Below are 22,567 nucleotides of genomic sequence, written 5' to 3'. Positions count from 1 at the left end.
CAGGCGCTTCTCCAGATGCGCAAACACACACGCCTCTTTCTGCTCTTTTACAATGGACTAAATGCGGAGTGAAGCCGATTCAGCTCAGGTGAATGTGAACGGGACGCCGGAGGACGGGAGCGCGCACACTGTTCGGTGAGTGAGAGTGTGTGTGTGTGTGTGTGTGTGTGTGAGAAGGACACACACTCCTGATTCTGCTCTAGACACTTCTCTAAATCTACAGCTGTGTGTTTATTTTGTAATTGGTATTTTTGAAGCACATTTATGAAGTTGAGCTCATCCTGCAGGATTCACTCATGATCATATACATATTCACTCTCAGTTCCTCTACACTGTGACAAAATATGGTCAGTAAATCATGGCAGCATGTTTTCCCCTTACTTTAACTCATCAAAATAATGTAATAAATTTCAACTTGAAGTTATACAAGATTCAACTCTTTGTTAAATATAGTCTGTTAACTGGCAGTGCCTTTCCCCTATCGCATATTTTAGTGATCACATCGTAAATTAGGTCAAAAATCCTTTAAAAGTTTAAACACTCAAACATCATCCTGCGAACACTGATTTGAAATTGCGTTACCAAACTTTAAAATCCTTTTATAAATCAATATTTGTTATATCAATTTATCTGGCTTTGATTTAATCGCAGTTTTATAGTCGAAATTATTTTGTAAAATATATATTTTGCATAAAATAAAATAACAATGTTTAGTTCAGTAAAAAATAAAATAAAGTATTTTAAAAGAGACCAACCGTACGCCTGTTTAACCATTTAAGTTCAGATCTGTGATCAACGGTTAGTATTGATATACATTTTGTTTTAATTCATTATTTATTTTTATTAAATTAAGCAGCTCGTTAAAAATACTTTATCGCTAGAAAACTGAAGTTAAAGGCAAGGAATGATGACAAGACTGACACTAATGTGTCTGTTTGTGGTTGATCAAGACTAGATATGACTAGAATTCCTTTTTAATGTAACATATAAACAAATAAACAAAGATATAACTGTTTTCAACATTGATATTAATCATAAATATTTCTTGAGCATCAAATCCTCATGTGACACTGAAGACTGGAGTAATGATGCTGAAAACTCAGCTTTGATCACAGGAATAAATTACACTTTACTGTATATTCACACAGAAAACAGCTGATTTACATTATAATAATATTACACTGTTTTTACTGTATTTCTGATCAAATAAAACGCATCCTTGCTGAGCAGAAGAGAGGTTCTATATAAGGAGAAATGTCTTAAATATTTGCACAATACTTTCATGTTTTCTAGTGATAAAGTATGTTTGCCAGCTACTAAATGCATAAAATGATCCCATGATGAGCCCCTAAAAGGTTCTGTATATGAAGGGCCTGGCAGAACCAGTTGACACTCTTCTAAGAGTCTTTCTTTTGTGGAACGTTTGTCATGTGGAACGTCTGTAGTGGGAAACGTCTGTCGTTTGGAACGTCTGGAAGAAAAGTTCTATATGGAACCTCAAATGGTTCTGTTGTATTTCTGTTGTTTGGTCGACGTCTGTCGTGTGGAATATTCTCGTGTGGAATGTTTGTCATGTGGAACGTCTGTTGTGTTGTTAAACGTCTGTCGTTTGGAACGCCTGGAAGAAGAAATTTCTATATGGAACCTCAAATGGTTCTGTTGAATGTCTGTTGTTTGGAACATCTGTCTTGTGGAACGTCTGTCTTGTGAAACCCCTGAAAGGTTCTGTATATGAAGAGCCTGGCAGAACCATTTGAGGTTCCATATAGAACCTTTTCTACTACGAGTGTTTCCGTTGTGAAACGTTTGTCATGTGGAACGCCTGTTGTTGTTAAACGTCTGACGTGGGAAACGTCTGTCGTTTGGAACGTCTGGAAGAAAAGTTCTATATAGAACCTCAAATGGTTCTGCCAGGCAGAACCAGAATGGTTCTGTTGAATTTATGTTGTTTGGTACGTCTGTCATGTGGAATATCTCTTGTGTGGAATGTTTGTCATGTGGAACATTTGTCTTGTGGAACGTCTGTCATGAGGAACGTTTGTCATGTGAAACCCCTGAAAGGTTCTGTATATGAAGCCCCTGGCAGAACCATTTGAGGTTCCATATAGAACCTTTTCTACTACGAGTGTTTCCTTTGTGGAATGTTTGTCATGTGGAACATCTTTCTTGTGGAATATCTTTCGTGTGAAACGTTTGTCATGTGAAACCCATGAAAAAGTTTCTGTATATAAAGAACCTGGCAGAACCCTTTATTGTTCCATATAGAATTTTTTTTCAAAGAGTGTTTCCTTTGTGGAACGTTTGTCATGTGGAACATCTGTCTTGTGGAACGTCTGTCGTTTAGAACGTCTATCATTTTGTAACGTCTGTCATGTTGAATGTTTGTTGTGGAACCTCAAATGGTTCTGCCAGGCGCTTCATATACAGAACCTTTCAGGGGTTTCACATATAGAACCTTTTCTACTGAGAGTGTTTCCTTTGTTGAACGTTTGTCATGCCTAATGTCTGTCTTGTGAAACTTCTGTTGTTTTGACCGTCTGTCTTATGGAACGTCTGTCATGTAAGCAATCGCTTTTTAATACTTTTAAGAGCCTCTAAAAATAATCCATCGCTGATAAAACAGTGTGATGAAGCACTAGCAGTTAATATGTTGCATGCAGAACTGTTTCCCATGTTTGCGTGTCTCTCAGAGGAGAGCTCAGGTAGTGCAGCACAGTCCCACTTTAAGAAACTGGGCCGAACCAAATGGGCAGAACTCTCGCCTCTGGTCTCTGTTGTACCCCATAAACTCTGGATCCTCCAACCTACATATGACTGCCTACACACACACACACACACACACACACACTCACTCGCTCTGAATAACCCACTTCAGCGTCTCACACTCTCTCTCTTCTCTTAATAGCTCCTCAGATGAGTGGCGCTGCTCTTAAATTGATTGAAGTAATTAGAGATTACAGCAGCTCGTCAGTCATCCAGCTGTAATTGTCTGACCGCCTCCTCATCATCGTCTGATCCAGTGACGACACTGAAAGACTGTGTCCGGTAGTTTAGACGAAGAGTGTGTAGTTGTTGTCGGTGTGGGAGTCGCAGCGCCTCCTGCTGGCTGGTCTGAGCTCACATTCACACCTGTTTATACCTGCCAGACACTCCAGACACCTGAGACGCTGCCAACACACACACACACACACACACACACACAGGCTCGTCCATCCCTACAACACGCTGTCCTCGACTGAACGTGTGCACAAACACACACACACACACACACACACACACACACACAAACACACACACACACACACACACACACACACACACACACACACACACGCTCTAGTTCTCATCTTAAATATTACAGCATGTTTCCACAGATTTTTTTTTTGTATTGTGGTTTAATGCTGGTCACCTGCAGTTCACTTCTTGTGTTATTGTTCATTCATTTCATTCTTTTAATAATTAATATTAATCATTTCTGCTAATTTAGACTAGTAAAATATGAAACATGCATCATGAAAGTTATCTGTGCTCGTCAGGAAGCTCATTTGCTTATAAATAGTGTGAGTCAGATTTGTGTGATTTCAGGATGACTGTTTTGTCCGTTTGTGTCTGTTTTTAGACGAATCACTGTGGAGTCCGAGGTAGATCCTATTTATATATTTCTCCCTTTAAATACAATATATTGCCAAAAGTTTTGGGAAGTTTGCCTTTACATGCACATGAACTGTAATGACATCCCGTTCTTAATCCGTAGGGTTTAATGTGGAGTTTTCCACCCTTTGCAGCTATAACAGCTTCAACTCTTCTGGGAAGGCTTTCCACAGGGTTTAGGAGTGTGTTTATGGGAATGTTCAGGCACTGATTTTGGAGGAAAAGGTCTAGCCTACAGTCTCCGCTCTAATTAATCGGGTCGAGCTCAGGACTCTGTGCAGCCAGTCCAGTTCCTCCACACCAAACTCCTCATTCATGTGTTTATGACCTGCTTTGTGCACTGGAGCGCAGTCATGCTGGAACAGGAACATCCACAAACTCTTCCCACAAAGTTGGGAGCATGAAAATGTCCAAATTGTCTTGGTATGCTGAAGCATTAAGAGTTCCTTTCACTGGAACTAAGAGGCCAAGCCTGAAAAACAACCCCACACCATAACCCCCCCTCCACCAAACAACCCCACACCATAACCCCCCCTCCACCAAACAACCCCACACCATAACCCCGCCTCCACCAAACAACCCCACACCATAACCCCCCCTCCACCAAACAACCCCACACCATAATCCCCTCTCCACCAAACAACCCCACACCATAATCCCCCTCCACCAAACAACCCCACACCATAATCCCCCCTCCACCAAACAACCCCACACCATAACCCCCCCTCCACCAAACAACCCCACACCATAACCCCCCCTCCACCGAACGACCCCACACCATAATCCCCCTCTCCACCAAACAACCCCACACCATAATCCCCCTCTCCACCAAACAACCCCACACCATAATCCCCTCTCCACCAAACAACCCCACACCATAATCCCCCTCCACCAAACAACCCCACACCATAATCCCCCCTCCACCAAACAACCCCACACCATAACCCCCCCTCCACCAAACAACCCCACACCATAATCCCCCCTCCACCGAACGACCCCACACCATAATCCCCTCTCCACCAAACAACCCCACACCATAATCCCCCTCCACCAAACAACCCCACACCATAATCCCCCCTCCACCAAACAACCCCACACCATAACCCCCCCTCCACCAAACAACCCCACACCATAACCCCCCCTCCACCGAACGACCCCACACCATAATCCCCCTCTCCACCAAACAACCCCACACCATAACCCCCCCTCCACCAAACAACCCCACACCATAACCCCCCCTCCACCAAACAACCCCACACCATAATCCCCCTCCACCAAACAACCCCACACCATAATCCCCCCTCCACCGAACGACCCCACACCATAATCCCCTCTCCACCAAACAACCCCACGCCATAATCCCCCTCCACCAGACAACCCCACACCATAATCCCCCCTCCACCAAACAACCCCACACCATAACCCCCCCTCCACCAAACAACCCCACACCATAATCCCCCCTCCACCAAACAACCCCACACCATAATCCCCCTCCACCAAACAACCCCACACCATAACCCCCCCTCCACCTTACAACCCCACACCATAACCCCCCTCCACCAAACAACCCCACACCATAATCCCCCCTCCACCAAGCAACCCCACACCATAACCCCCTCTCCACCAAACAACCCCACACCATAATCCCCCCTCCACCAAACAACCCCACACCATAATCCCCCCTCCACCAAACAACCCCACACCATAATCCCCCCTCCACCAAACAACCCCACACCATAATCCCCCTCTCCACCAAACAACCCCACACCATAACCCCCTCTCCACCAAACAACCCCACACCATAATCCCCTCTCCACCAAACAACCCCACACCATAATCCCCCCTCCACCAAACAACCCCACACCATAATCCCCCCTCCACCAAACAACCCCACACCATAATCCCCTCTCCACCAAACAACCCCACACCATAATCCCCCCTCCACCAAACAACCCCACACCATAATCCCCCTCCACCAAACAACCCCACACCATAATCCCCCCTCCACCAAACAACCCCACACCATAATCCCCCCTCCACCAAACAACCCCACACCATAATCCCCCCTCCACCAAACAACCCCACACCATAATCTCCCCTCCACCAAACAACCCCACACCATAATCCCCCCTCCACCAAACAACCCCACACCATAATCCCCCTCCACCAAACAACCCCACACCATAATCCCCCCTCCACCAAACAACCCCACACCATAATCCCCCCTCCACCAAACAACCCCACACCATAACCCCCTCTTCACCAAACAACCCCACACCATAATCCCCCTCCACCAAACAACCCCACACCGTAATCCCCCCTCCACCAAACAACCCCACACCATAATCCCCCCTCCACCAAACAACCCCACACCATAATCCCCCTCCACCAAACAACCCCACACCGTAATCCCCCCTCCACCAAACAACCCCACACCATAACCCCCCTCCACCAAACAACCCCACACCATAATCCCCCCTCCACCAAACAACCCCACACCATAATCCCCCCTCCACCAAACAACCCCACACCATAATCCCCCTCTCCACCAAACAACCCCACACCATAATCCCCCCTCCAGCAAACAACCCCACACCATAATCCCCCCTCCACCAAACAACCCCACACCATAATCCCCCTCTCCACCAAACAACCCCACACCATAATCCCCCTCCACCAAACTACCCCACACCATAATCCCCCCTCCACCAAACAACCCCACACCATAATCCCCCTCTCCACCAAACCACCCCACACCATAATCCCCCTCCACCAAACCACCCCACACCAGAATCCCCCATCCAGCAAACAACCCCACACCATAATGCCCCCTCCACCAAACTACCCCACACCATAATCCCCCTCTCCACCAAACAACCCCACACCATAATCCCCCCTCCACCAAACAACCCCACACCATAATCCCCCCTCCAGCAAACAACCCCACACCATAATCCCCCTCTCCACCAAACAACCCCACACCATAACCCCCCTCCACCAAACAACCCCACACCGTAATCCCCCCTCCAGCAAACAACCCCGCACCGTAATCCCCCTCTCCACCAAACAACCCCACACCATAATCCCCCCTCCACCAAACAACCCCACACCATAATCCCCCCTCCACCAAACAACCCCACACCATAATCCCCCCTCCACCAAACAACCCCACACCATAATCCCCCCTCCACCAAACAACCCCACACCATAATCCCCCTCTCCACCAAACAACCCCACACCATAATCCCCCTTCCACCAAACAACCCCACACCATAATCCCCCCTCCACCAAACAACCCCACACCATAATCCCCCTCTCCACCAAACAACCCCACACCATAATCCCCCTCCACCAAACTACCCCACACCATAATCCCCCCTCCACCAAACAACCCCACACCATAATCCCCCTCTCCACCAAACCACCCCACACCATAATCCCCCTCCACCAAACCACCCCACACCATAATCCCCCATCCAGCAAACCACCCCACACCATAATGCCCCCTCCACCAAACAACCCCACACCATAATGCCCCCTCCACCAAACTACCCCACACCATAATCCCCCTCTCCACCAAACAACCCCACACCATAATCCCCCCTCCACCAAACAACCCCACACCATAATCCCCCCTCCACCAAACAACCCCACACCATAATCCCCCCTCCAGCAAACAACGCCACACCATAATCCCCCTCTCCACCAAACAACCCCACACCATAATCCCCCCTCCAGCAAACAACCCCACACCATAATCCCCCTCCACCAAACAACCCCACACCATAATCCCCCTCTCCACCAAACAACCCCACACCATAATCCCCCTCCACCAAACTACCCCACACCATAATACCCCCTCCACCAAACAACCCCACACCATAATCCCCCTCTCCACCAAACTACCCCACACCATAATCCCCCTCCACCAAACTACCCCACACCATAATCCCCCCTCCACCAAACAACCCCACACCATAATCCCCCCTCCACCAAACAACCCCACACCATAATCCCCCCTCCACCAAACAACCCCACACCATAATCCCCCTCCACCAAACTACCCCACACCATAATCCCCCCTCCACCAAACAACCCCACACCATAATCCCCCTCTCCACCAAACAACCCCACACCATAATCCCCCCTCCACCAAACAACCCCACACCATAATCCCCCCTCCACCAAACAACCCCACACCATAATCCCCCTCTTCACCAAACAACCCCACACCATAATCCCCCATCCAGCAAACAACCCCACACCATAATCCCCCCTCCACCAAACAACCCCACACCATAATCCCCCCTCCAGCAAACAACCCCACACCATAATCCCCCCTCCAGCAAACAACCCCACACCATAATCCCCCTCTCCACCAAACAACCCCACACCATAATCCCCCCTCCAGCAAACAACCCCACACCATAACCCCCCCTCCACCAAACAACCCCACACCGTAGTCCCCCCTCCACCAAACAACCCCACACCATAACCCCCCCTCCACCAAACAACCCCACACCATAACCCCCCCTCCACCAGACAACCCCACACCATAACCCCCCTCCACCAAACAACCCCACACCATAATCCCCCTCTCCACCAAACAACCCCACACCATAACCCCCCTCCACCAAACAACCCCACACCATAATCCCCTCTCCACCTCTCCACCAAACAACCCCACACCATAACCCCCCTCCACCAAACAACCCCACACCATAATCCCCTCTCCACCAAACAACCCCACACCATAATCCCCCCTCCGCCAAACAACCCCACACCATAATCCCCCCTCCACCAAACAACCCCACACCATAATCCCCCTCCACCAAACAACCCCGCACCATAATCCCCCCTCCACCAAACAACCCCGCACCATAATCCCCCCTCCACCAAACAACCCCACACCATAATCCCCCCTCCAGCAAACAACCCCGCACTGTAATCCCCCCTCCACCAAACAACCCCACACCATAATCCCCCCTCCAGCAAACAACCCCGCACCGTAATCCCCCCTCCACCAAACAACCCCACACCATAATCCCCCCTCCACCAAACAACCCCACACCATAATCCCCTCTCCACCAAACAACCCCACACCATAACCCCCCCTCCACCAAACAACCCCACATCATAATCCCCCTCCACCAAACAACCCCACACCATAATCCCCCCTCCACCAAACAACCCCACACCAGAACCCCCCTTCCACCAAACAACCCCACACCATAACCCCACCTCCACCAAACAACCCCACACCATAATCCCCCCTCCACCAAACAACCCCACACCATAATCCCCCCTCCACCAAATAACCCCACACCATAATCCCCCCTCCACCAAACAACACCACACCATAATCCCCCCTCCACCAAACAACCCCACACCATAATCCCCCCTCCACCAAACAACCCCACACCATAATCCCCCCTCCACCAAACAACCCCACACCATAACCCCCCCTCCACCAAACAACCCCACACCATAACCCCCCTCCACCAAACAACCCCACACCTGCATGCCTAGTGCTTGATTTTATACACCTGTGGTCATGGAAGTGATTGGAACACCTGAACTGATTTGGAGGGGTGTCCCAATACTTTTGGCAATATAGTATATGTTTTACAAATTTAACCCGTTTGCTGGTTTTATTGAAGGTTGCAGTGATGTTTATATAGGTCTGTTTTTAATAATTCATCATGAATCTCAATCACATTTCTGATGCTCATGGAAAAAAACATGTGGAGCAAAGTCACAAATAATATGTCTATATAATATAAGCACAGTATTAAAATATATAATTGAAAACAAAGCAATTACAATACGTTTTGTTCTCTTAAAAAAATGTTTTTGCCTGCTAAACGTTGATTAAAAAACAAACTTTTTAAGAGGGAAAACAATTTAACAGAGCATTTATGAAAATGATTTCCGTTCTCTGTGAATTTGTGTGTGTGTGTGTGTGTGTGTGTGTGTGTGTGTGTTGTTTTGAGTTCAGTCTGAAGATGAAGGTCTTTTCTCTCCCTGCAGACGCTCTAAAATCCAGGACACTGAAGATCAGCAGCTCCAGAGGACAAACACACACATACACACACACGAGAACAGAGAGAGAAACTACGGACCGACTGCTATCAGTGTCCACAGGTACATACACACACACACACACGCCCTATTGATCCTGGGGTACATTTGTCAATAACTCTTTATACGTTGTAGAATATATGAAGACTGTATCAAATATATGTTCCAATAATACTGACATATGTGTGTGTGTGTGTGTGTGTTTTGTAGGGAATGAGAGCCCTACAGAATCATGTGGTTTCTGAGATGGAGGAGTGAGAGTTTGGCTGAACACACACGAGGTGAGACAAACACAAACACACACGGGTCCGTTTGCTGCTGAGTCCAGATCAGACGTTTGATCACATAAAGATGGCAACACCTGAAGCGCACAGACACACACACACACACACACACACACACACACACACACACACACACACACACACACACACACACACACACACACACACACACACACACAGTAATCTGTGATAATCTGTGAGAAAGCTGCTGCTCTCATCAGAGTTTCACACACATCAAATCTCATCAACCCAACACACACTCACTCAGAGGAACACAACTGTGTGTGTTTTAGGAATGTAACTCTCCATCATGTAAACCGTTCTCTCCTCTGTGAAACAGTGTATTTAGTGTGAACTCTCTCTTTAGTAACGTCTGCAGGTTGTCATATGTGTAGTTCTGACTGTCACATGTTTATCATCCGGTGATGTTGTGCAGTGATGCGATTATTGTGCGATGCTCTATGTACGTGACTGTAAATGTGCGACTGAGACCCGTTCACACAATGAGTCCACAACACAACTATAATGATAACACAGAGAAACGATATCATTGGAATCACTTTCAGAATGATGTTTTCCAGCTGATGAACGATCAAAACACTGACAGCCAATCAGAATCCATCCTGCTTTAAAGAGCTCCAGCATTTAAAGAGACAGACGACAAAACTGCAGCGCTAATAAAAAGCATAGTTGTAGAAAAGGCCCTGTCACCCATAGTGTGAAGATGCTTTAGTTAGATAGTTATAGTTATCATTAGTGGGATCTGGGATCACTCGTCTAGACTGATGTTACTGGGATAACTCGTCTAGATTGATGTAACTGGGATCACTCGTCTAGATTGATGTTACTGGGATCACTCGTCTAGATTGATGTTACTGGGATCACTCGTCTAGATTGATGTTACTGGGATCACTCGTCTAGACTGATGTAACTGGGATCACTCGTCTAGATTGATGTTACTGGGATCACTCGTCTAGACTGATGTAACTGGGATCACTCGTCTAGACTGATGTTACTGGGATCACTCGTCTAGACTGATGTAACTGGGATCACTCGTCTAGATTGATGTTACTGGGATCACTCGTCTAGACTGATGTAACTGGGATCACTCGTCTAGACTGATGTTACTGGGATCACTCGTCTAGACTGATGTAACTGGGATCACTCGTCTAGATTGATGTTACTGGGATCACTCGTCTAGACTGATGTAACTGGGATCACTCGTCTAGACTGATGTTACTGGGATCACTCGTCTAGATTGATGTTACTGGGATCACTCGTCTAGACTGATGTAACTGGGATCACTCGTCTAGACTGATGTTACTGGGATCACTCGTCTAGACTGATGTAACTGGGATCACTCGTCTAGACTGATGTTACTGGGATCACTCGTCTAGACTGATGTAACTGGGATCACTCGTCTAGATTGATGTAACTGGGATCACTCGTCTAGACTGATGTAACTGGGATCACTCGTCTAGATTGATGTTACTGGGATCACTCGTCTAGATTGATGTTACTGGGATCACTCGTCTAGATTGATGTTACTGGGATCACTCGTCTAGACTGATGTTACTGGGATCACTCGTCTAGATTGATGTTACTGGGATCACTCGTCTAGATTGATGTTACTGGGATCACTCGTCTAGATTGATGTTACTGGGATCACTCGTCTAGACTGATGTTACTGGGATCACTCGTCTAGACTGATGTGACTGGGATCACTCGTCTAGACTGATGTTACTGGGATCACTCGTCTAGATTGATGTTACTGGGATCACTCGTCTAGACTGATGTAACTGGGATCACTCGTCTAGATTGATGTTACTGGGATCACTCGTCTAGACTGATGTAACTGGGATCACTCATCTAGATTGATGTTACTGGGATCACTCGTCTAGATTGATGTTACTGGGATCACTCGTCTAGACTGATGTAACTGGTATCACTCGTCTAGACTGATGTTACTGGGATCACTCGTCTAGACTGATGTAACTGGGATCACTCGTCTAGACTGATGTTACTGGGATCACTCGTCTAGACTGATGTTACTGGGATCACTCGTCTAGACTGATGTAACTGGGATCACTCGTCTAGATTGATGTAACTGGGATCACTCGTCTAGACTGATGTAACTGGGATCACTCGTCTAGATTGATGTTACTGGGATCACTCGTCTAGATTGATGTTACTGGGATCACTCGTCTAGATTGATGTTACTGGGATCACTCGTCTAGACTGATGTAACTGGGATCACTCGTCTAGATTGATGTTACTGGGATCACTCGTCTAGATTGATGTTACTGGGATCACTCGTCTAGATTGATGTTACTGGGATCACTCGTCTAGACTGATGTTACTGGGATCACTCGTCTAGACTGATGTGACTGGGATCACTCGTCTAGACTGATGTTACTGGGATCACTCGTCTAGATTGATGTTACTGGGATCACTCGTCTAGACTGATGTAACTGGGATCACTCGTCTAGATTGATGTTACTGGGATCACTCGTCTAGACTGATGTAACTGGGATCACTCGTCTAGACTGATGTTACTGGGATCACTCATCTAGATTGATGTTACTGGGATCACTCGTCTAGATTGATGTTACTGGGATCACTCGTCTAGACTGATGTAACTGGTATCACTCGTCTAGACTGATGTTACTGGGATCACTCGTCTAGATTGATGTTACTGGGATCACTCGTCTAGACTGATGTAACTGGGATCACTCGTCTAGACTGATGTAACTGGGATCACTCGTCTAGACTGATGTTACTGGGATCACTCGTCTAGATTGATGTTACTGGGATCACTCGTCTAGACTGATGTAACTGGGATCACTCGTCTAGACTGATGTTACTGGGATCACTCGTCTAGACTGATGTAACTGGGATCACTCGTCTAGACTGATGTTACTGGGATCACTCGTCTAGACTGATGTTACTGGGATCACTCGTCTAGATTGATGTAACTGGGATCACTCGTCTAGACTGATGTTACTGGGATCACTCGTCTAGATTGATGTTACTGGGATCACTCGTCTAGATTGATGTTACTGGGATCACTCGTCTAGACTGATGTAACTGGGATCACTCGTCTAGACTGATGTTACTGGGATCACTCGTCTAGATTGATGTTACTGGGATCACTCGTCTAGACTGATGTAACTGGGATCACTCGTCTAGACTGATGTAACTGGGATCACTCGTCTAGACTGATGTTACTGGGATCACTCGTCTAGATTGATGTAACTGGGATCACTCGTCTAGACTGATGTTACTGGGATCACTCGTCTAGACTGATGTAACTGGGATCACTCGTCTAGACTGATGTTACTGGGATCACTCGTCTAGACTGATGTAACTGGGATCACTCGTCTAGATTGATGTAACTGGGATCACTCGTCTAGACTGATGTAACTGGGATCACTCGTCTAGATTGATGTTACTGGGATCACTCGTCTAGATTGATGTTACTGGGATCACTCGTCTAGATTGATGTTACTGGGATCACTCGTCTAGACTGATGTAACTGGGATCACTCGTCTAGATTGATGTTACTGGGATCACTCGTCTAGATTGATGTTACTGGGATCACTCGTCTAGATTGATGTTACTGGGATCACTCGTCTAGACTGATGTTACTGGGATCACTCGTCTAGACTGATGTGACTGGGATCACTCGTCTAGACTGATGTTACTGGGATCACTCGTCTAGATTGATGTTACTGGGATCACTCGTCTAGACTGATGTAACTGGGATCACTCGTCTAGATTGATGTTACTGGGATCACTCGTCTAGACTGATGTAACTGGGATCACTCGTCTAGACTGATGTTACTGGGATCACTCATCTAGATTGATGTTACTGGGATCACTCGTCTAGATTGATGTTACTGGGATCACTCGTCTAGACTGATGTAACTGGTATCACTCGTCTAGACTGATGTTACTGGGATCACTCGTCTAGATTGATGTTACTGGGATCACTCGTCTAGACTGATGTAACTGGGATCACTCGTCTAGACTGATGTAACTGGGATCACTCGTCTAGACTGATGTTACTGGGATCACTCGTCTAGACTGATGTAACTGGGATCACTCGTCTAGACTGATGTAACTGGGATCACTCGTCTAGACTGATGTTACTGGGATCACTCGTCTAGACTGATGTAACTGGGATCACTCGTCTAGACTGATGTTACTGGGATAGATTGATGTAACTGGGATCACTCGTCTAGACTGATGTTACTGGGATCACTCGTCTAGATTGATGTTACTGGGATCACTCGTCTAGACTGATGTTACTGGGATCACTCGTCTAGATTGATGTTACTGGGATCACTCGTCTAGATTGATGTTACTGGGATCACTCGTCTAGACTGATGTAACTGGGATCACTCGTCTAGACTGATGTTACTGGGATCACTCGTCTAGATTGATGTTACTGGGATCACTCGTCTAGACTGATGTAACTGGGATCACTCGTCTAGACTGATGTAACTGGGATCACTCGTCTAGACTGATGTTACTGGGATCACTCGTCTAGATTGATGTTACTGGGATCACTCTTCTAGACTGATGTAACTGGGATCACTCGTCTAGACTGATGTTACTGGGATCACTCGTCTAGACTGATGTAACTGGGATCACTCGTCTAGACTGATGTTACTGGGATCACTCGTCTAGATTGATGTAACTGGGAGCACTCGTCTAGATTGATGTTACTGGGATCACTCGTCTAGATTGATGTTACTGGGATCACTCGTCTAGACTGATGTAACTGGGATCACTCGTCTAGATTGATGTTACTGGGATCACTCGTCTAGATTGATGTTACTGGGATCACTCTTCTAGACTGATGTAACTGGGATCACTCGTCTAGATTGATGTTACTGGGATCACTCGTCTAGATTGATGTTACTGGGATCACTCGTCTAGACTGATGTTACTGGGATCACTCGTCTAGACTGATGTAACTGGGATCACTCGTCTAGATTGATGTTACTGGGATCACTCGTCTAGATTGATGATACTGGGATCACTCGTCTAGACTGATGTAACTGGGATCACTCGTCTAGACTGATGTTACTGGGATCACTCGTCTAGATTGATGTTACTGGGATCACTCGTCTAGACTGATGTAACTGGGATCACTCGTCTAGACTGATGTAACTGGGATCACTCGTCTACATTGATGTTACTGGGATCACTCGTCTAGATTGATGTTACTGGGATCACTCGTCTAGACTGATGTTACTGGGATCACTCGTCTAGATTGATGTTACTGGGATCACTCGTCTAGATTGATGTTACTGGGATCACTCGTCTAGATGGATGTTACTGGGATCACTCGTCTAGATTGATGTTACTGGGATCACTCGTCTAGATTGATGTTACTGGGATCACTCGTCTAGATTGATGTTACTGGGATCACTCGTCTAGATTGATGTTACTGGGATCACTCGTCTAGACTGATGTTACTGGGATCACTCGTCTAGATTGATGTTACTGGGATCACTCGTCTAGATTGATGTTACTGGGATCACTCGTCTTAGATTGATGTTACTGGGATCACTCGTCTAGACTGATGTAACTGGGATCACTCGTCTAGATTGATGTTACTGGGATCACTCGTCTAGATTGATGTTACTGGAATCACTCGTCTAGATTGATGTTACTGGGATCACTCGTCTAGATTGATGTTACTGGGATCACACGTCTAGATTGATGTTACTGGGATCACTCGTCTAGATTGATGTTACTGGGATAACCTCGTCTAGACTGATGTAACTGGAATCACTCGTCTAGATTGATGTTACTGGGATCACTCGTCTAGATTGATGTTACTGGGATCACTCGTCTAGACTGATGTAACTGGGATCACTCGTCTAGACTGATGTTACTGGGATCACTCGTCTAGACTGATGTAACTGGGATCACTCGTCTAGATTGATGTTACTGGGATCCACACTCGTCTAGACTGATGTAACTGGGATCACTCGTCTAGATTGATGTTACTGGGATCACTCGTCTAGACTGATGTAACGGATCACTCGTCTAGATTGATGTTACTGGGATCACTCGTCTAGATTGATGTTACTGGGATCACTCGTCTAGACTGATGTTACTGGGATCACTCGTCTAGATTGATGTTACTGGGATCACTCGTCTAGAATGATGTTACTGGGATCACTCGTCTAGACTGATGTTACTGGGATCACTCGTCTAGATTGATGTTACTGGGATCACTCGTCTAGACTGATGTTACTGGGATCACTCGTCTAGATTGATGTTACTGGGATCACTCGTCTAGAATGATGTTACTGGGATCACTCGTCTAGAATGATGTTACTGGGATCACTCGTCTAGACTGATGTTACTGGGATCACTCGTCTAGATTGATGTAACTGGGATCACTCGTCTAGATTGATGTTACTGGGATCACTCGTCTAGACTGATGTTACTGGGATCATTCGTCTAGATTGATGTTACTGGCATCACTCGTCTAGACTGATGTAACTGGGATCACTCGTCTAGACTGATGTAACTGGGATCACTCGTCTAGACTGATGTTACTGGGATCACTCGTCTAGATTGATGTTACTGGGATCACTCGTCTAGACTGATGTAACTGGGATCACTCGTCTAGACTGATGTTACTGGGATCACTCGTCTAGATTGATGTAACTGGGATCACTCGTCTAGACTGATGTTACTGGGATCACTCGTCTAGATTGATGTTACTGGGATCACTCGTCTAGATTGATGTTACTGGGATCACTCGTCTAGATTGATGTTACTGGGATCACTCGTCTAGATTGATGTTACTGGGATCACTCGTCTAGACTGATGTAACTGGGATCACTCGTCTAGACTGATGTTACTGGGATCACTCGTCTAGATTGATGTTACTGGGATCACTCGTCTAGACTGATGTAACTGGGATCACTCGTCTAGACTGATGTAACTGGGATCACTCGTCTAGACTGATGTTACTGGGATCACTCGTCTAGATTGATGTTACTGGGATCACTCGTCTAGACTGATGTAACTGGGATCACTCGTCTAGACTGATGTTACTGGGATCACTCGTCTAGACTGATGTAACTGGGATCACTCGTCTAGACTGATGTTACTGGGATCACTCGTCTAGATTGATGTAACTGGGATCACTCGTCTAGATTGATGTTACTGGGATCACTCGTCTAGATTGATGTTACTGGGATCACTCGTCTAGACTGATGTAACTGGGATCACTCGTCTAGATTGATGTTACTGGGATCACTCGTCTAGATTGATGTTACTGGGATCACTCGTCTAGACTGATGTAACTGGGATCACTCGTCTAGATTGATGTTACTGGGATCACTCGTCTAGATTGATGTTACTGGGATCACTCGTCTAGATTGATGTTACTGGGATCACTCGTCTAGACTGATGTAACTGGGATCACTCGTCTAGATTGATGTTACTGGGATCACTCGTCTAGATTGATGTTACTGGGATCACTCGTCTAGACTGATGTTACTGGGATCACTCGTCTAGACTGATGTAACTGGGATCACTCGTCTAGATTGATGTTACTGGGATCACTCGTCTAGATTGATGATACTGGGATCACTCGTCTAGACTGATGTAACTGGGATCACTCGTCTAGACTGATGTTACTGGGATCACTCGTCTAGATTGATGTTACTGGGATCACTCGTCTAGACTGATGTAACTGGGATCACTCGTCTAGACTGATGTAACTGGGATCCATCGTCTAGATTGATGTTACTGGGATCACTCGTCTAGATTGATGTTACTGGGATCACTCGTCTAGACTGATGTTACTGGGATCACTCGTCTAGATTGATGTTACTGGGATCACTCGTCTAGATTGATGTTACTGGGATCACTCGTCTAGATTGATGTTACTGGGATCACTCGTCTAGATGGATGTTTCTGGGATCACTCGTCTAGATTGATGTTACTGGGATCACTCGTCTAGATTGATGTTACTGGGATCACTCGTCTAGATTGATGTTACTGGGATCACTCGTCTAGATTGATGTTACTGGGATCACTCGTCTAGACTGATGTTACTGGGATCACTCGTCTAGATTGATGTTACTGGGATCACTCGTCTAGATTGATGTTACTGGGATCACTCGTCTTAGATTGATGTTACTGGGATCACTCGTCTAGACTGATGTGACTGGGATCACTCGTCTAGATTGATGTGACTGGGATCACTCGTCTAGACTGATGTTACTGGGATCACTCGTCTAGATTGATGTTACTGGGATCACTCGTCTAGACTGATGTAACTGGGATCACTCGTCTAGATTGATGTTACTGGGATCACTCGTCTAGACTGATGTAACTGGGATCACTCGTCTAGACTGATGTTACTGGGATCACTCGTCTAGATTGATGTTACTGGGATCACTCGTCTAGATTGATGTTACTGGGATCACTCGTCTAGACTGATGTTACTGGGATCACTCGTCTAGATTGATGTTACTGGGATCACTCGTCTAGACTGATGTAACTGGGATCACTCGTCTAGACTGATGTAACTGGGATCACTCGTCTAAACTGATGTTACTGGGATCACTCGTCAAGATTGATTTTACTGGGATCACTCGTCTAGACTGATGTAACTGGGATCACTCGTCTAGACTGATGTTACTGGGATCACTCGTCTAGACTGATGTAACTGGGATCACTCGTCTAGACTGATGTTACTGGGATCACTCGTCTAGATTGATGTTACTGGGATCACTCGTCTAGATTGATGTTACTGGGATCACTCGTCTAGATTGATGTTACTGGGATCACTCGTCTAGATTGATGTTACTGGGATCACTCGTCTAGACTGATGTAACTGGGATCACTCGTCTAGACTGATGTAACTGGGATCACTCGTCTAGACTGATGTTACTGGGATCACTCGTCTAGATTGATGTTACTGGGATCACTCGTCTAGACTGATGTTACTGGGATCACTCGTCTAGACTGATGTTACTGGGATCACTCGTCTAGATTGATGTTACTGGGATCACTCGTCTAGATTGATGTTACTGGGATCACTCGTCTAGATTGATGTTACTGGGATCACTCGTCTAGACTGATGTTACTGGGATCACTCGTCTAGATTGATGTTACTGGGATCACTCGTCTAGACTGATGTTACTGGGATCACTCGTCTAGATTGATGTTACTGGGATCACTCGTCTAGATTGATGTTACTGGGATCACTCGTCTAGACTGATGTAACTGGAATCACCTGCCAGACTGATGTTACTGGGATCACTCGTCTAGATTGATGTTACTGGGATCACTCGTCTAGACTGATGTAACTGGGATCACTCGTCTAGACTGATGTAACTGGGATCACTCGTCTAGACTGATGTTACTGGGATCACTCGTCTAGATTGATGTTACTGGGATCACTCGTCTAGACTGATGTAACTGGGATCACTCGTCTAGACTGATGTTACTGGGATCACTCGTCTAGACTGATGTAACTGGGATCACTCGTCTAGATTGATGTTACTGGGATCACTCGTCTAGATTGATGTTACTGGGATCACTCGTCTAGACTGATGTAACTGGGATCACTCGTCTAGATTGATGTTACTGGGATCACTCGTCTAGACTGATGTAACTGGGATCACTCGTCTAGATTGATGTTACTGGGATCACTCGTCTAGATTGATGTTACTGGGATCACTCGTCTAGACTGATGTTACTGGGATCACTCGTCTAGACTGATGTAACTGGGATCACTCGTCTAGATTGATGTTACTGGGATCACTCGTCTAGATTGATGATACTGGGATCACTCGTCTAGACTGATGTAACTGGGATCACTCGTCTAGACTGATGTTACTGGGATCACTCGTCTAGATTGATGTTACTGGGATCACTCGTCTAGACTGATGTAACTGGGATCACTCGTCTAGACTGATGTAACTGGGATCACTCGTCTAGATTGATGTTACTGGGATCACTCGTCTAGATTGATGTTACTGGGATCACTCGTCTAGACTGATGTTACTGGGATCACTCGTCTAGATTGATGTTACTGGGATCACTCGTCTAGATTGATGTTACTGGGATCACTCGTCTAGATTGATGTTACTGGGATCACTCGTCTAGATGGATGTTACTGGGATCACTCGTCTAGATTGATGTTACTGGGATCACTCGTCTAGATTGATGTTACTGGGATCACTCGTCTAGATTGATGTTACTGGGATCACTCGTCTAGACTGATGTTACTGGGATCACTCGTCTAGATTGATGTTACTGGGATCACTCGTCTAGATTGATGTTACTGGGATCACTCGTCTAGATTGATGTTACTGGGATCACTCGTCTAGATTGATGTTACTGGGATCACTCGTCTTAGATTGATGTTACTGGGATCACTCGTCTAGACTGATGTAACTGGGATCACTCGTCTAGATTGATGTTACTGGGATCACTCGTCTAGATTGATGTTACTGGAATCACTCGTCTAGATTGATGTTACTGGGATCACTCGTCTAGATTGATGTTACTGGGATCACAAGTCTAGATTGATGTTACTGGGATCACTCGTCTAGATTGATGTTACTGGGATAACCTCGTCTAGACTGATGTAACTGGAATCACTCGTCTAGATTGATGTTACTGGGATCACTCGTCTAGATTGATGTTACTGGGATCACTCGTCTAGACTGATGTAACTGGGATCACTCGTCTAGACTGATGTTACTGGGATCGCTCGTCTAGACTGATGTAACTGGGATCACTCGTCTAGATTGTTGTTACTGGGATCACTCGTCTAGATTGATGTTACTGGGATCACTCGTCTAGATTGATGTTACTGGGATTACTCGTCTAGATTGATGTTACTGGGATCACTCGTCTAGATTGATGTTACTGGGATCACTCGTCTAGACTGATGTAACTGGGATCACTCGTCTAGACTGATGTTACTGGGATCACTCGTCTAGATTGATGTTACTGGTATCACTCGTCTAGATTGATGTTACTGGGATCACTCGTCTAGATTGATGTTACTGGGATCACTCGTCTAGATGGATGTTACTGGGATCACTCGTCTAGATTGATGTTACTGGGATCACTCGTCTAGATTGATGTTACTGGGATCCACACTCGTCTAGATTGATGTAACTGGGATCACTCGTCTAGATTGATGTTACTGGGATCACTCGTCTAGATTGATGTTACTGGGATCACTCGTCTAGACTGATGTGACTGGGATCACTCGTCTAAACTGATGTTACTGGGATCACTCGTCAAGATTGATTTTACTGGGATCACTCGTCTAGACTGATGTAACTGGGATCACTCGTCTAGACTGATGTTACTGGGATCACTCGTCTAGACTGATGTAACTGGGATCACTCGTCTAGACTGATGTTACTGGGATCACTCGTCTAGATTGATGTTACTGGGATCACTCGTCTAGATTGATGTTACTGGGATCACTCGTCTAGATTGATGTTACTGGGATCACTCGTCTAGATTGATGTTACTGGGATCACTCGTCTAGACTGATGTAAATGGGATCACTCGTCTAGACTGATGTAACTGGGATCACTCGTCTAGACTGATGTTACTGGGATCACTCGTCTAGATTGATGTTACTGGGATCACTCGTCTAGACTGATGTTACTGGGATCACTCGTCTAGACTGATGTTATTGGGATCACTCGTCTAGATTGATGTTACTGGGATCACTCGTCTAGATTGATGTTACTGGGATCACTCGTCTAGATTGATGTTACTGGGATCACTCGTCTAGATTGATGTTACTGGGATCACTCGTCTAGACTGATGTTACTGGGATCACTCGTCTAGATTGATGTTACTGGGATCACTCGTCTAGACTGATGTTACTGGGATCACTCGTCTAGATTGATGTTACTGGGATCACTCGTCTAGATTGATGTTACTGGGATCACTCGTCTAGACTGATGTAACTGGGATCACCTGCTAGACTGATGTTACTGGGATCACTCGTCTAGATTGATGTTACTGGGATCACTCGTCTAGACTGATGTAACTGGGATCACTCGTCTAGACTGATGTAACTGGGATCACTCGTCTAGACTGATGTTACTGGGATCACTCGTCTAGACTGATGTAACTGGGATCACTCGTCTAGACTGATGTAACTGGGATCACTCGTCTAGACTGATGTTACTGGGATCACACTCGTCTAGACTGATGTAACTGGGATCACTCGTCTAGACTGATGTTACTGGGATCACTCGTCTAGACTGATGTAAATGGGATCACTCGTCTAGATTGATGTTACTGGGATCACTCGTCTAGATTGATGTTACTGGGATCACTCGTCTAGACTGATGTAACTGGGATCACTCGTCTAGATTGATGTTACTGGGATCACTCGTCTAGATTGATGTTACTGGGATCACTCGTCTAGACTGATGTAACTGGGATCACTCGTCTAGATTGATGTTACTGGGATCACTCGTCTAGATTGATGTTACTGGGATCACTCGTCTAGACTGATGTTA

The 22,567-nt window shown here is 46.0% G+C and overlaps 1 protein-coding gene across 1 annotated transcript in view; it reads left to right on the top strand.

The window, feature by feature from the left end:
- The window catches only part of grin2ba (glutamate receptor, ionotropic, N-methyl D-aspartate 2B, genome duplicate a), a 101,170-nt gene that overhangs the window by 1,020 nt on the left and 77,583 nt on the right, over positions 1-22,567 (top strand). Inside the window, 3 exon segments of the mRNA XM_056272149.1 lie at positions 1-135; positions 9,682-9,795; positions 9,943-10,013. The exon segment at positions 1-135 is cut by the window's left edge and continues 29 nt beyond it. The gene's annotated coding sequence lies outside the window, so the exon portion shown is untranslated.

Source organism: Rhinichthys klamathensis, unplaced genomic scaffold (assembly GCF_029890125.1).
Source record: "Rhinichthys klamathensis goyatoka isolate OS25496 unplaced genomic scaffold, OSU_Roscu_1.1 h1tg000331l_1, whole genome shotgun sequence".
Lineage (NCBI taxonomy): Eukaryota > Metazoa > Chordata > Actinopteri > Cypriniformes > Leuciscidae > Rhinichthys > Rhinichthys klamathensis.
This window is presented reverse-complemented; position numbering and strand designations above follow the sequence as displayed.